Genomic DNA, 15,133 nt, shown 5'->3' on the forward strand with positions numbered 1-15,133 from the left:
GCTTTCACTCTAATTACGTTTATTCCTATCCGTCTATATCTTGGCCAGAAATTCAATAACAACTTGGGCGCTAAACATGATGATGCGAAGCTTTGGTCCTGTGGGCTCGGTGAGGTTTATACAAAGCCACCATGTCAGAGGCTGGTTGATAAGAGAGTCAATCTGGTACCAAAAGTTGTTTCGATTTAGTTAAAGAACAATATATTTGGTAACGGTTGATACCGATTTACCATTTCGGTTTTACTGCTATTTATATATATATATATATATATATATATATATATTGTCTTATTTATGTAAGTATAAATTTATTAATTTTTATGTTTATCAGCATAAAATTTAATATTCATATATTTTATAAGCATACATATTAGCTTAAGTACATTAACCAATATATTAGATTAAATAAAATGTTTTTTAATAATTTTTTTTCAAAATTTTTTTTTATTGTATTCGACGAAACGCCAATACCAGCTGGTACAGACCAATACAAGTGGTACGTTTTGGAGGAGTACTGGTATTGGTTTAACGGCCAATACGATATATTCTTTCGGTACAGCCAGTATTGGTACAATATTGACTTCCTTTTTGGTGGAACTAACTCTAATTATTAAAAAAAAAAAAATGTAAAACCGAATTACATTGCATTCACTCATTAGTTTATTACATAGCTAGACAACTTGATATAACTTCCAAAACATAATATGTTTAGTGTGGGGCCAGAGAACTTATGACTCGGCCCACCTTCCATTAGGACCCAGGGCCCGTGCTGAGGAGAGTAGTTACCGAGGACAAGTAATGAAAGACCAAATAGCCTAGTGATGCAGCTGAGGATGACCATGTCCTCGGCATCCCAAGACTTAAAAGGGAAGAACAACGTGTCATCAAAGGCAGCCTCCAAAGCGCCCCCAGAAGAAAATGCGAGTAGAATGGAGCTCATATGGGGGTACGGAGTGGGAGTGGTTCAAGGAAAAGACGTCACCTCCACATTGAATGCGCCAACAAACGTCCTAGCCATATTGATGGGAAAAGACTCCTGAACAGTGTGGTTTCGGTTATTGCAACTAACAAAAAGTAGGGGGAGGCGGCTGATGGGACAGGTACTCGTAGCATCTATACGTTTGCTGCGCTCAATCTCGGAAGCTTTGAGGGTCCGCGCAGCATCTATACGTTTGCTGCGCTCAACCTCGGCGGTCTTACTCTGCCCCTTAACTTCTTCCTCCATCCTATAGATGGCTTGGATAGCTTGCCAATCGAGACAAGCATATTGTGAATGAAAATCTGGGAGTAAGAATTGATAGAGTATTATGTTTCAAGAGTCTTACCATACCCAAGTACCTCTTCGCGCTGAGGAAAACCTTCTGCATCCTCATATCTTTCAACTCCGCCACATCAGTAGGAAGCAGCATGGTCCTCCCTAACGCGTCGGCCACATAACCGCCTTCGCTGTCTCCAAGGTTCCTCATGGACGCGTACTCCAGCAATGGCTCCCCGTGGAGCATTGGGGTGGAAAGCCAAGCACTCGGCACGGATTGGGTTTCGATCCCTTTCTCCTGGCTTTGGTGCCCGATCTTTAACTGTTTATGAACTCGCGAGGCTTCATCCCTCTCCTGAGAGGATTGAGATTTTCCCCCATCCATGGGTTCCTTACCCTTGGGACTCCTCTTTCTTTTTGAGTCAGTGGGCTCCGGGCGAGGAGGCAGAGCTGATTGGGGAGGAGCAGGAAGTTTGGGACGGGGAGATTGTGGCTGCGAGTTAGTAGAGGAGGACCTAGTCTGGACGGGCTGGGGCTGAGGTGGGGGAGTTGGAGCATTGGATTGCGGTTTTCCCTGTGCACCCTTCCCCGGCTGACCCTCGATGAGGTCGAGCAAACTGTCGGAGGCTTTCTCTTAAGACTCATCTCAGCTCGGGAGGATGTTCCCACTGACAATAGTTCTGCTTCGGACAAGTCAGGGTCACCCAGATCACTAGAAAGATCCTCGGACGTGTCAGCTTGGTCAAATGCCCCGAAACCCTCCTCAAACATACCCAAATTACCTTCGTCCTCCGTTGCCTGATGAGACGACGAAGAGTCCACCAATGGGATGCCTTCTGGGACAGGAGATCCTTTGGAGATCAAAAACCCGTGCTTGACTACGGTGATTTTCGGAAGCCAAGGATTGTTAGTGCTGATCACGTGCTTTGGGTTGGCAAATGACTTCTGGATGGGGTTGTACCCTAAAATTTTGTGAGTGGCTCTGACTTGATCATCCTCGTCATTTACAAAAAATGCCGCTTGAAGAAGAGTCTCCAAATCAACCCGGTTAATCAAATGATAGTGTCGGTGAAAGGTGTTTGGATCTGCAAAAAGAGACGTGTACACGGTTAGTAGCCGAATCACACTAAATTAAGACGGCGCAAAGAAGTGGCACCCTTCTACTCTCTATACCCCACCTGGTTCTCCCTCTACCATCGGGTAAGGAAGGCCATCATGCCATTCTCCAAATACGATAAGAAAGTCCTTGTTCAACCCTTTGTTGGAGTCGGGGAGGCACTGGATTAGCCGAACCCTATCGTCTCTCGTCTTCATGTAGTAGGATTTGCCCTTCAAATTTTGGTGATTGTAGCACCAGTTTACGTCATGATGGGTTAGTCTTAGCCCCATTTTTTCGTTTAAGGCATCCACATAACCCAGAATCCTAAACATATTGGTAGCGCACTAGGTGGGAGCTAATCGGAAATGCCTAAGGTAACTCCTCATTACCGGCCCCATGGGGATTCTCATACCCCCCTCTACGAAGGCGAGAATGGGAATTACCACCTCGCTCGTCCTTCTCAGAATATGCCACTCCCCTACCTTATAGTGCCTCAAACTTACGTTGGTGGGAATCCTATAGTCGGCGATGAATTTTTCCATCGCCTCTTCGGTATCAACCAATTTTTTCAATTTAACCATCTCTAAGAACTACTAAACAAACTCAGAGGATGACGGGAGAAGGAGAGGAACAAGAGAAAAATAAACCCAGAAAAGAAAAAGCACGAGTTAGTGAGGATAGAGAATTTACAGAAAAGAGGATAGGTTCCTCAGACAGGCTTTTTGTGCTGGAAATAGACTTGAATTTGGATGAAAATTTGGATGAACCCAGGATATATGCGCTAGAACTCTTAAGTGCAAAAGTGAAGAGACAAATCAGTTCCAAAAATCATTTATACCTCCTATCGAAAGTAACTGCACGAATTTTCCCGCCCATAAAGGTAAGGAAATCTCCATCGTTAGATCACCATTGCGCCGTTGAACGTGGTAAGCACAGAGCCGCCCGCATTTAATGAAGACATGTTTCGCCTTCCAAAGGCTCCAAGAACATGTCTCGGGCAGACGAAGAGTCTCGAAAACCGATAGGTGACAAGGTTTGACAAGGTTTGACAAGTTTTGACAGAGGCCAGATGTCATCAAAACCGTCCTATCCGTCTGAGGATCTAGACAGTAGGATTTTTAGGGGCTATTGTGGGGCCAGAGAACTTATGACCCGGCCCACCTTCCATTAGGACCTAGGGCCCGTGCCGAGGAGAGTAGTTGCCGAAGACAAGTAATGAAAGACCAAATAGCCTAGAGATGCAGTTGAGGATGACCCTATCCTCGGCATCCCAAGACTTAAAAGGGAAGAACGACATGTCATCAAAGGCAGCCTCCAAAGCACCCCCAGAAGAAAAGGCGAGTAGAATGGGGCTCATATTGGGGCACGGAGTGGGAGTGGTTCAAGGAAAAGACGTCACTTCTATATTGAATGCGCCAACAAACGTCCTAGCCATATTGATGGGAAAAGACTCCTGAACAGTGTGGTTTCAGTTATTGCAACTAACAGAAAGTAGGGGGAAGCGGCTGATGAGACAGGTACTCGAGTAGGTACCTGCTTGATCAACAGATGGAGGGTCAGGATCAACCGAGAAGGGTTATATAACGTAAAGGCTTATGCGCCAAATAAGGGGTCTGAAACCAAGGCACCTAGAAAAGGGAAAGGAAGAATAAGAACATTAAACTTCATGGACAAGATCCACGGACAACCTTAGCTCACCTCTATGCGTCCACCATGAGTACCATGACTAACCACCGTCCGGTGACCAAGGCCTAGTTTTTCAAGCCCACGCTCTACAAATCATATTACTTGGGCCCTTAACGTACGAACCCAATACCATTTTGGGGTCGTCACAAATTGAGTCCTTACATTTAGAATTTTAAACCATATTTTAAAGATTTTATGTTATTTTCTACAAGTTGCATTTTTATTTTGGCCAAATTATAATTTGTCACCATAAACTATCACTCCAATCATACTAACATCTTGAATGGTTGAACGGTTGAAACAAACAATTAATCCTCTGAAGCTAAAATTTTGTTTTAATGTATCTCATGATGTTTCTTTTGGTGTTAATTCTGACGAAATTTAACATGGAAATGCCAATTTACCCTTATTTTGGCTATTGAGTCCCTTCATCAAACCACAACAAATGCCAATTTACCCTTTTTTTGGCTATTGTGTTTTTAGCCATAACTACTCGAAAGAGGAGATGAAGATTAGTTCAATCTACATTGCAAATCCATTGCTAAACCATATTTCTAAGTCTCAATCTGTGTCAATCCATGTTGCCAGTAACCAATCCACATTGTGCCTAGATCACTCGAGCACCACTCATCAGTTTCTTCTACGACATGTTAATAAAAGTGAATAGGGCACTGGGACATATGTTAATTAAAATTAAAAATGTGTATATTTTTTTTGATAATTTCTTAAAATTAAAAAATAGTCGAATGTATACGTGAAAATTTAAACTTAACTGCAATTACTAGACATAATTAGACAAAAATACTAAAATTGAACATAAATACAAAAACACTAACATTGAACATAAATAAAAGTTGACGAACGAAATTGAAAAAAAAAAATGAAATGTTAAGGACAAAATTGAAAATAGACTAAACATAGATGACCTAGCTTGTAATTTAGCCTTCCATAAAAAAAAAAATTGTAATCTAGTATAATAATAATAAAAAAGAAGAAAAAAACTACATTTGTACAAGAAATTGGAAAATGGAATCTCGTGTTTCTCATGTAACTCACGTCAACCGCTGGGAAGCAAAGAAATCAGCGGTCAATTTTGAGCCCCAGAGTGCGTGGCAGCACATACAGCGCCTGATAGCGACAGTGTGGTCGATGGATTCGGAAAGTTGAATGAGACGTCGCCGTTCAAAGACAAAACTAATGAGAGTGACTGACACAGTTTCGATATTTAATCAATTTATAATTAATTAATTCGTTTTTGTTTTTGTTTTTTTTTTGGTTGATAAAATTAATTAATTCGTTGTTATCATTTTCTTTATGTAAGTTGTTGGCGTGTGAAGTACGTAGGTTATAGCATCAAAGGTCAATTTCTTTGACCTGTTACAGTAAGCATCTTTTTTTTATTTGGGTGGTACCCTACCAGCATATGACTATTGACTAGAGGAGTTGTTGGGACCATTTTTACCTTTGGACATGTGCACATCTCAGCTTTACTAGTACTAAACTAGCAAAAGAGTATTGACATAATTGATTTATAACCTTTTTTTTTTTTTTTTTTTATATAGGAGTATTAAATATGTTATTCGACTAAAAAATACGCATATATATATATATATATATTTATCAATCATCACATATTGGGTTGAAAGTAAAAAAAAATTTCCAAAAGAATCATCCTAATCGATTGCCAAACATATGAGGCTATATGAACCTATCTCAATTTTTTAAGGGTTAGGTCAACCTGATATGACTTCTAATTTTTTTTCACATGTAAAAAAAAAAAAAAAAAAAAAAAAAAAAGAAACTTAATGTCTTTGTCTTTCATTCAATACAAATAAGAGGAAAAAATAAACAAAAACATCAAAAAAATATATTAAATAATACGTAAAATCTTAGATTTATACCGTTCAAGTTAAATAATACATAACTACTTGAAGTTATACGGTTCAAACGTGTCCACTGATCTTATCATCATCACAAAATAACATAAAAACTAAAACTAGATATGGACCATATAACGTTATCAATCTCTTTAGGTTGCATGTAAAAAAAATAAAGTTAGAAGAAGTATATGGAAGGTTAATGGTTTAATTCTGTATGTGTAACTTCTTTTTTCCCATTATGTAAAAATCTGAAGGTAAATCGTTATATGTAGATTGTACCTAGTTTATATTTTTCACGTAACATTTTATTCAGAAATTGGACTAAATACAAAGAAAACATAATCAACATGTATAGGCAATCGTTACTTCGGTTTAAAATAATCTAATCGTATGATATTAAAAATGAAAATATTGGACTTCTTTTTAAGACTTCTTATTTTTATTTTTATTGCTTTGTTTATTGTAGCCTACACTGAAACCTTTTTCATATGCCTATACATACAACACACACTATGTCAATAATCACAAAAATTAACCATGTAAATTGATTTGGACTTATGTTGTCACATGAGATCAAAAATTAAAGATGTCATTATCACGTTAACTTTGAGACTCTAAATATTGGGTAAAACTTTTGTCTAATGTCTTTTTGTATTAGACACACTATAATGTAAATGCATATCCGTATCGTAGCGAGTTCAATGCAAAAAAACATTGAACACAAGTCTATTCCCAAATATTAAACCACAACATTTTTGTAGCCGTACATCTTAGACAGTGGTGCAATTTCTTTTCTTCTTCGTGGTTGCAGAGACAATATATAACTCTTGTTTATTACCATTGAGTTTGACTACTACCAAACTTTAAAGGCATAAACCCCAACTCTTCTTTGTACCACTCCTAATTCAAGGGGCTTGTGGAATCCACGGGTTTTGACAAATTCTAATAGTATGTCCAATGCCCATCCGCCCCCAACTTCAAAGTACACCTCCCTTTCTTAATTCTTCCTAATCCCAACCACTTTTAGTATCGTCCCTTCGAAGTTTTGACTTTTGCATATCTAGATCTTAAATTTTAGAGTACAAAATGTTTGTATTATAGTTGAATCAAATTAGAATTCACACATCACAATCTATTGGGTTAACCTCATACGTACGAAACAAATTATAATAAATTACGTTAATTAGTCTTCTTTTCATATTTTGAATATGTTGCTTATTTTGTGAAAATCGTACCCTCACTATATATATATAAAGGAGCCGAAAAAATGGAATTTTTTTTTTTAAAGATTTTGCATATCTAGATCTTAAATTTTAGAGTACAAAATGTTTGTATTATAGTTGAATCAAATTAGAATTCACACATCACAATCTATTGGGTTAACCTCATACGTACGAAACAAATTATAATAAATTACGTTAATTAGTCTTCTTTTCATATGTTGCTTATTTTGTGAAAATCGTACCCTCACTATATATATATATATATATATATATAAAGGAGTCGATAAAATGAAAAAAAAATATAATAATAATAAGATAAAATTCTTTTGTACCACCGTCCATCACTGCAGGAGTTTGCTACATAAAGTAACCTGGGATAATTTCCCATTTTATCTCTTTCCACTTTTGTAATGTTTTATGTTGGTGCAAAGTTGAATTGTTTATGCAATTTAGTATTAAAAAATATATTTTTTAAAAGAATGATTCCACAATGGCTGTATAACGTGAAAAATTAACTATGAATAAAGGGTTTTTTTTATATAATTTAAAAAAAAAAAAATTTAAACTCAATACATTCTTTGAGAAGAATGATCTTATCCCTATATTCAAGAAAAAATAGAGGAAATTATTGGCTGGGGCATAGTCTAAAACATGCGTCACTTGCATCGTTTGCTTGACGTTGAGACTTGAGAGTGGATATTAATTTTACCCTCAACTACCACGGCTACGGAGGTAATAAGGATAGGATGCTCTTCACATTTATACAATGAGTCAATTATTAAAAGAACTATATAATCATCAATGATAAATACGTGGGAATAGTATACGGTATTAGGTATGGTACTGCTATTTTTTTTTGAGAAAGTGGTACTGCTATTTAATTGCGTAGACTTTCTGACTCCAAATTGCGTATTTTGAACACCAATAACTGTACATTATATAAATTTTCCGTTCTATGATCTTAATAAAAGAAAGAGTGCAAATCTGAAATCACATATTTAATTAATTCTCATATGCAGAACCCATTTAATGTTATATAACTTATAATAATATTACTTATCATATGCATCTAATGAAAATATTAAACAATTATATTTTCTTTCTTTCTTTTTTATTCATATATAGGTATGTTACATCGTTTCTTACATTTATCCATGTATATGTTATGACATAATATTGGATATATATACCTTGAAATTTATAGTATTTTTTAATCATTAATGAGATTTATTTACAATAAATAAATAAAAAACCCTAATCCATGCTTAGGGATTAGGGTAGAGGTGGAGCCTTCTCCATTTCATGTCAAAATGGAGAGGATCCCTCAACGTCATGAACTGGGCTCAATTATAGCATACAACTCAGAAATGGACCATGTGGTGTACGGGTGCCAAAACCATTGAAAGTTTTCTACTAACTTCCATATCAGGAAGTCTTAGAAGTTATGGTTCTCTCACGCTGTCATATGCTTTATAAGTTGAACCACATATATCACAGAGAAGGGCATATGCTTATATAGCCATGGAACACAAACAGGAGAAATAAGAAGCTCTTGTTTTAGTCTAACCTCTACTTTGTACGTTCATATATATTTTTTTGTCTTCCATGTGTTTTTTCCAGTAGAGCTTACTACGTACAATAATTAATACTGTAATTGAAACATACACTTTGAAGTTTAAAGTCAAGCCACAGAATTAATTATCACTAGGCAAAAATCATTTGCTTGTGATTAGTCTAAACTAGAAATCAAATCAACAAGCAGAGCTAGGGCTAGGGTTGAGGAAAAAATTGAGAGAGTCAAAGGTTATGCTAAATCAATTTCGAATACAGTATTTTTTTTAATAGAAAACCAACCCTCCCCGGTTTGGGGTTATTGATGTACTTCCAAAATGAAACCGGTGGAGGCCCTCTTCTTTCTTTTTCTTTTCTTTTTTCCCCTTTTTTTTAAGGCTCTTTATTCATTAAAATATGTGGGATTCGTGGCCTATCACTTTCATATTTTTTTATTATAATTTTTTAATTCAATTTGGTATGTGTCCTATATCCATAGTGGGGTCATGGCATTGAAAATCTATACACAGAAAAGTTAAAATAATCACGCAACATTGGAGAAAATTGATAAGCAAAAGATTAAAGAAAGAATCACTTAGGTCTCCATCCATGCTATCAAACATCAACTTAATTAGCCCTGTTCTTCATTTGAGAGATACAAATAAATAAGCCATCAACTTAGCTATGTGCTGAATCAGACTCGGCTAAGCCTCTGCTTAAGCTTTTTTCAATCATTAAAAAAAAAAAAACTTTCAATACTTTAAAGCTGTATAAGTTAGACCGTATAAGTTAGACCAAAACAGCATACATAACTCCAAGCATCCACCTGGACCTAGAACAAGAAATAAACGACAACTTAATAGAGTTGTTAAGTTTTAGGGGAAATTACACTTTACTTATCTAAAGTATACATATTTTTATATTTATCCACTAAATTATGATAATCCACACTTCTTCCTTTAAATTATACCATATTTTATACTTAACTCCCTAAATTATGAGAATGCACATTTTACCCTTCCAAAACTATACCCTCTTTTATATTTATCCTTCATAAACTATGAGAACTATGAGTATACACATTTAATTTCCTAAACAATTACCCATGGGATGAGATGCAAAGTGTTACATGAGTAATAGTTTAGAAGTAAATATGCATTCTCATAATTTATGGAATAAATATAAAATAGAGTATAATTTAGAGGTGAAGTGTAATTTCTCCCAAATTTTACGTGTAGTCATCAAATCCATTGTTTAAACTATAAAAAAAAATATCAAGCTGGTATTAATGTTAGGAGCAGAAAAAATTCGGCATTTATATGCCAAGGATATAAGTGCTGATAAGCACTTTACATTCTTTAAACTATAAAAATAATATCAAGCTGGTATTAATGTTCGGAGCAGGAAAAAATCGGCATTTATGCTAGGATATAAGTGCTGAAGGGAACTTTACGTTCATGGCTTTTCCAGCATTTGGGCCTACAATAGTAGTGGCGGTCGTTACTTACCTTTCTCACCTTAAGTGCCGACCTAATCAGGAGCATAAGTTGATTTCCAATTTCCAAATTAATTCAGGATTTCCTAGATATTAGGATATATGTGAATCATGTTAGGAACATATGTCAATATAGAATTGGTTAATCATTTAACAAAACGTACTTTACTTGTAATTAGGTAAACCTAGGATGTGTTTAATACTTCAAAGAACAAGGTTTCAGGTCCAAGTGTTAAAACTATGCAAATCTGTCTAAGAATCAAGTGAATAAATGTTGGATTTTAAAACTTGACAGCTAACTCGACAGATATCATCTATCGAGGTTTAAAATGCAGCTTTTACCCGATACTTGACAGCTGCTCAATAGATACCCTATCAATCAAGATTTATGAAAATTAGATTTTAAGTTCTGATTTTCATCCAATCCGATTATACATGTTTGGGTTTTTTTTTTCTCACAACTCTAAACATATATAATGATTATTTTAAGGGCCGTTACAGCTGATGCAAGTGAGTGCAACTTGATGCAAAGGTTTTTCACAAGCATATTGTGACCGGAGACAATTTGCCCTAAGTTTGTCTTTCTCTTCAAGAAGCTGCTGCGTTTGTACGCTGACCAAGGAGCTTCGTAATCTTCATCATGTTGATGAACTGAAGAACTTAGCAGCCAACATCCTTCTCAAGTTGGTAGTTAGTCACGTACTTGGATCTGTACATCAATTAGTTAGTCACGTACTGGAAGCCATGTATTGAAAGGAGAGATTGTCACTACAAAACAAGTCCAATTTGGTATTGAGGTAAGGGTTCAACTGTAAGTTGGTATAAGGTACTGAGTTTCTTTACTTGTAACCACTTGTTATGATAATAGTGGATTCTTGAGAGTGGTGACTTTAAAATCACCCAGTGGGGTTTTTACCTTAGAGGTTTTCCCCATTTGTAAACAAATCACCGTGTCAACTTTATTTTCCACTTCATATGAACTTGGTGATTTGTTTGTGTTACCACGTGTATTGCATGCTAATTAGATTAATTGATTAATTTATCACAAGGGGTTAATACATTTTTAGCCTATCAAGTGGTATTAGAGCAGATACACTCTAATTACGTTTTAATATTTACTGTGTGATCCATTGACCTCTGTTTGTCATGGATAAAGGACAGTTTCTTATTACACCTTCTTTATTTGATAGCATTAACTATGCATACTAGAAAGTACGCATGAGAGTTTTCTTGCAGTCATTAGATGAAAAAGTGTAACAAGTTGTGGAGATAGGCTGGACCAAGCCAAAGGAAGCGCCGGCCGATTGGGATGACGCTAAGATCAAGGCAGCTAATTTCAACAGCAGGGCATTGAATGCTCTATTTAGTGCGGTCACGAATGAGGAGTTCAAGAAGATATCCTCTACTAAAACTGCAAAGGAAGCATGGACCATCCTCTAGACAACCTATGAAGGAACTAAGGCTGTTAAGAATTCAAAACTTCAAAGGCTTACCACAAGCTTTGAAGAGATTAAGATGGAGGAGTATGAGTCATTTGATGAGTTCTATGCCAAGCTCAAGGACATAGTGAACTCAGCCTTTAATCTTGGGGAAATCATTCCCGAACCCAAGATTGATTTCCCCAAGATTGTTAGAAAGGTGTTCAGATCTCTACTCGAGAGATTTCATGCCAAGATCACAACAATTGAAGAATCAAAGGATATTGATAAAATTCCTTTGACAGAGCTGGTAGGCAATTTGCAAACTTATGAGTCTTCAGATGATGAGGATTCTAAAATGAAAATCTACATTACAAGGCAATTCAAAAAGTTTATGAAGAATGCTGATGTCAAAGGATTTGACAAAGACCGTAAGCAGTACAGTTTGTCTCAGTTCAAGAATCAAGACAAAGGAAAGAAGTATGCTAGGGATGGCGATCAATACATTGTTCCCTAAAGACCAAAGTGTGTTGGGTGTCAAGACTTCAGTCACATGAAACAAGATTGCCCTACATATCTCAAGACCATTAGAAAGAGTAAGACACTTGCTGCTACTTTGAGCGACACCAAGCTTGAGGATAATTCTGATAATGAGGATGATGGAATCCTAAATGCCTTCACTGTCACTGTAAATCCTATTGAGGGGGTTGTTGAAGATGTGGATGAAGAAGAGGACTTGGTGGAGTCTAAATTTGAGAAGATGGATGAGCAAGATGACATCCACATAGCTTATGCAAAATTATACAAAGTCTCGAAAAGTACACTGTTCCCTCAAGACCAAAGTGTTTTAGGTGTTAAGGTTTCGGTCACATGAAACAAGATTGCCCTACATATCTCAAGACCATTGGAAAGAGTAAGACACTTGCTGCTACTTTGAGCGACACCAAGCCTGAGGATAATTCTGATAATAAGGATGATGGAATCCTAAATGCCTTCACTACCACTGTAAATCCTACTGAGGGGGTTGTTGAAGATGTGGATCAAGAAGAGGACTTGGTGGAGTCTAAATTTGAGAAGATGGATGAGCAAGATGACATCCACATAACTTCTGCAAAATTATACAAAGTCTCGAAAAAGCATGAGAAGTTGTATAGGTTGGTCACCAAGAAGTTTAGTTATGTGGAGCTTGAACGAGAAGAAATCTCCACAAAATTTGATGAAACCAATCAGACTATTTTAGCACTGAGATTTGGTTGGTCACCAAGAAGCTTAGTTATGTGGAGCTTGAACGAGAAGAAATCTCCACGAAGTTTGATGAAACCAATCAGACTATTTTAGCACTGAGATTTGAGAATAATTTCTTGAATAAGAAAACCATGAAACTTAAGGCAGAGCTGTTCCAAGTTAGAGCTCAATTGGAAAGGACTTCAAGTGCAAAGTTTGACGAGATGCTCAGCCTTCAAAAAATTTGCGCTTCTAATTGAACTAGTTTAGGGCAATGTTATTAATTCTGTTTCGGACCCCGTTTGGATTTGTCCAGTGGAACAAAATATTTCAGTATCGGCCTATTTCGACGTACCATTTCAGGGTGTTTCGGGGTTCCAAAAAAAAAAATACATATATATATATATGTATATATAACTAGATATTATTACTATTACAAAAAGTAATGAATTTTATTTTATTTTTAAAAAAAATCTTAAATAAAGTGGGATTAAAAAAATATTTATTTATAATTTTTCTTCAAATAATACAATAAATATAGTGTATAAACTTTCACCTTAAAAAAAATTCAGTGAAGTGGATAAAAAAATTATGTAAATATTTTTTAACTTTTTACTTGTGGCATTGTTGTAAATAACTTAGTATCTATGAATAGATTTTTAAGTAGGAAATTTCCTAGAAGTTTCCTTACCATTTCCATTAGCCCACACGTATTTTTCCACTTACCATTTCCTCTTCATCTGATCTCCTCCTTTCTTTTACTTCACAAACTTCTCCACTTTTTATCTTTTTTTTTTTTTTTAATTTTTTATTATTAAATGCATCCTTAAGTCTTAAGTCTTCCTCACACAAACAAAGGCTGAAGCTCAACACACCCAACAGGTAAGTGTTCTCCAGCAAAGGAAATGTCAACAACAAAAAGTATGGTGGCTCAAAGCAACAAGGATGAAGCTAAAGGAGAAACCATGGTTTTGAGTTTAGAAACATTCCAAAGCTTTTTTATTCAAAGCCTTATAAAAGTCTCACACTCCCTCTTTTTCTCTCTGGAAGTGGCAGAAACACAAGCTTGAAGAAGTGAGTTTTAATGGCAACACTTGAGCTTTATCCATAACTTGATTTTTTTTCCTTTTTTTTTTTTTTCCTTCGATCTCTGTGAACTGTGAAGTGTGAAGACTATGAAGCAAACCCAAAACACATATCGGCCGAATCTTTAGTTTCAGTCGGTATTTGCCGAAACACACCGGAATAACCGAAATGCCCCGGAACTGGCCGGATTTTGACCCGAGGTGAAAGAAAGGGTATTCCGGTTCTAGATTATATACCAGTACGAGAAATTTTGTCCGTTCCGGCCGGAGCAAAACGGAATTCATAACAGTGGTTTAGGGTATGATTTCTCTTCTCCTAATATTGCTTCTACTAGTACTACTATTTTTGTTTCACCTACTAATAATGTTGAATTTGAGAACAATGATATGAAAACTGTTTTAGCTAGTGAAAACATAGACAAGGGTAAATCTATCTTAAGAGAACCTCCTAAACTTGATAAGAAAGAGATTAAAAACCCTAAAGATAGGAAGGGAAACACTCGAAAGCCTAAACAGAAGAAGCAGTATCACTGTCATCACTGTGGAGTGACTGGGCATACACTACCAAATTGTTATAAGTGGTTAGCCACTTAACAAAATAAATATATGATCTTATCAGGAAACCAGAATCAGTTCCATCCTCCTTTGCTCCTATTGGAGATCTTCTCAAAGCCTTTATGTTCCTTTCGAATATGAACAGTTTCGATCCTTCCCCCTCACCGCCAGATCAAGGGTTTGCTAAACGGAAAGGTTCTTCTAAGGTGTGGAAGGAAAAAGGCTCCAAGTGATTTAGTCACTTTTTCTCTATCTCCCCTTTCTTGTTTTTGAGTATGCATTACTTGTGTGTTTTCTTATTTTGAGTCAGTTTAGTTTTATACTTTGCTTTGTTTAACATGTTTTTGTTTGTTTATTTTCAATTTTGTTTTATTTTGTTTCTCATAATTTTTTTTTTTTTGAAAAATCAGAAAAATACAAAAACAGTGTGTGTTATGTGTACATTGGTACTCGTGTACCTTGGATGGCCATTCAAACAAAGTTTTCTAAAGTTTGTTTCTTTTGCAATTTAGATGAGCATCTCTATGCACAACTAAGCAAGTGAGTTTTGTGACTCGTGTTTGTGATAAGTAAGTTTAAGTAATCTCTTGTACTAAATACTCGTATCACTCTTTTTGACGGGAAAAACTAGAAAATCCTAAGAGAAAGGTATAAATAATCAT

Source organism: Quercus lobata, chromosome 6 (genome assembly GCF_001633185.2).
Source record: "Quercus lobata isolate SW786 chromosome 6, ValleyOak3.0 Primary Assembly, whole genome shotgun sequence".
NCBI classification, from domain to species: Eukaryota; Viridiplantae; Streptophyta; class Magnoliopsida; order Fagales; family Fagaceae; genus Quercus; species Quercus lobata.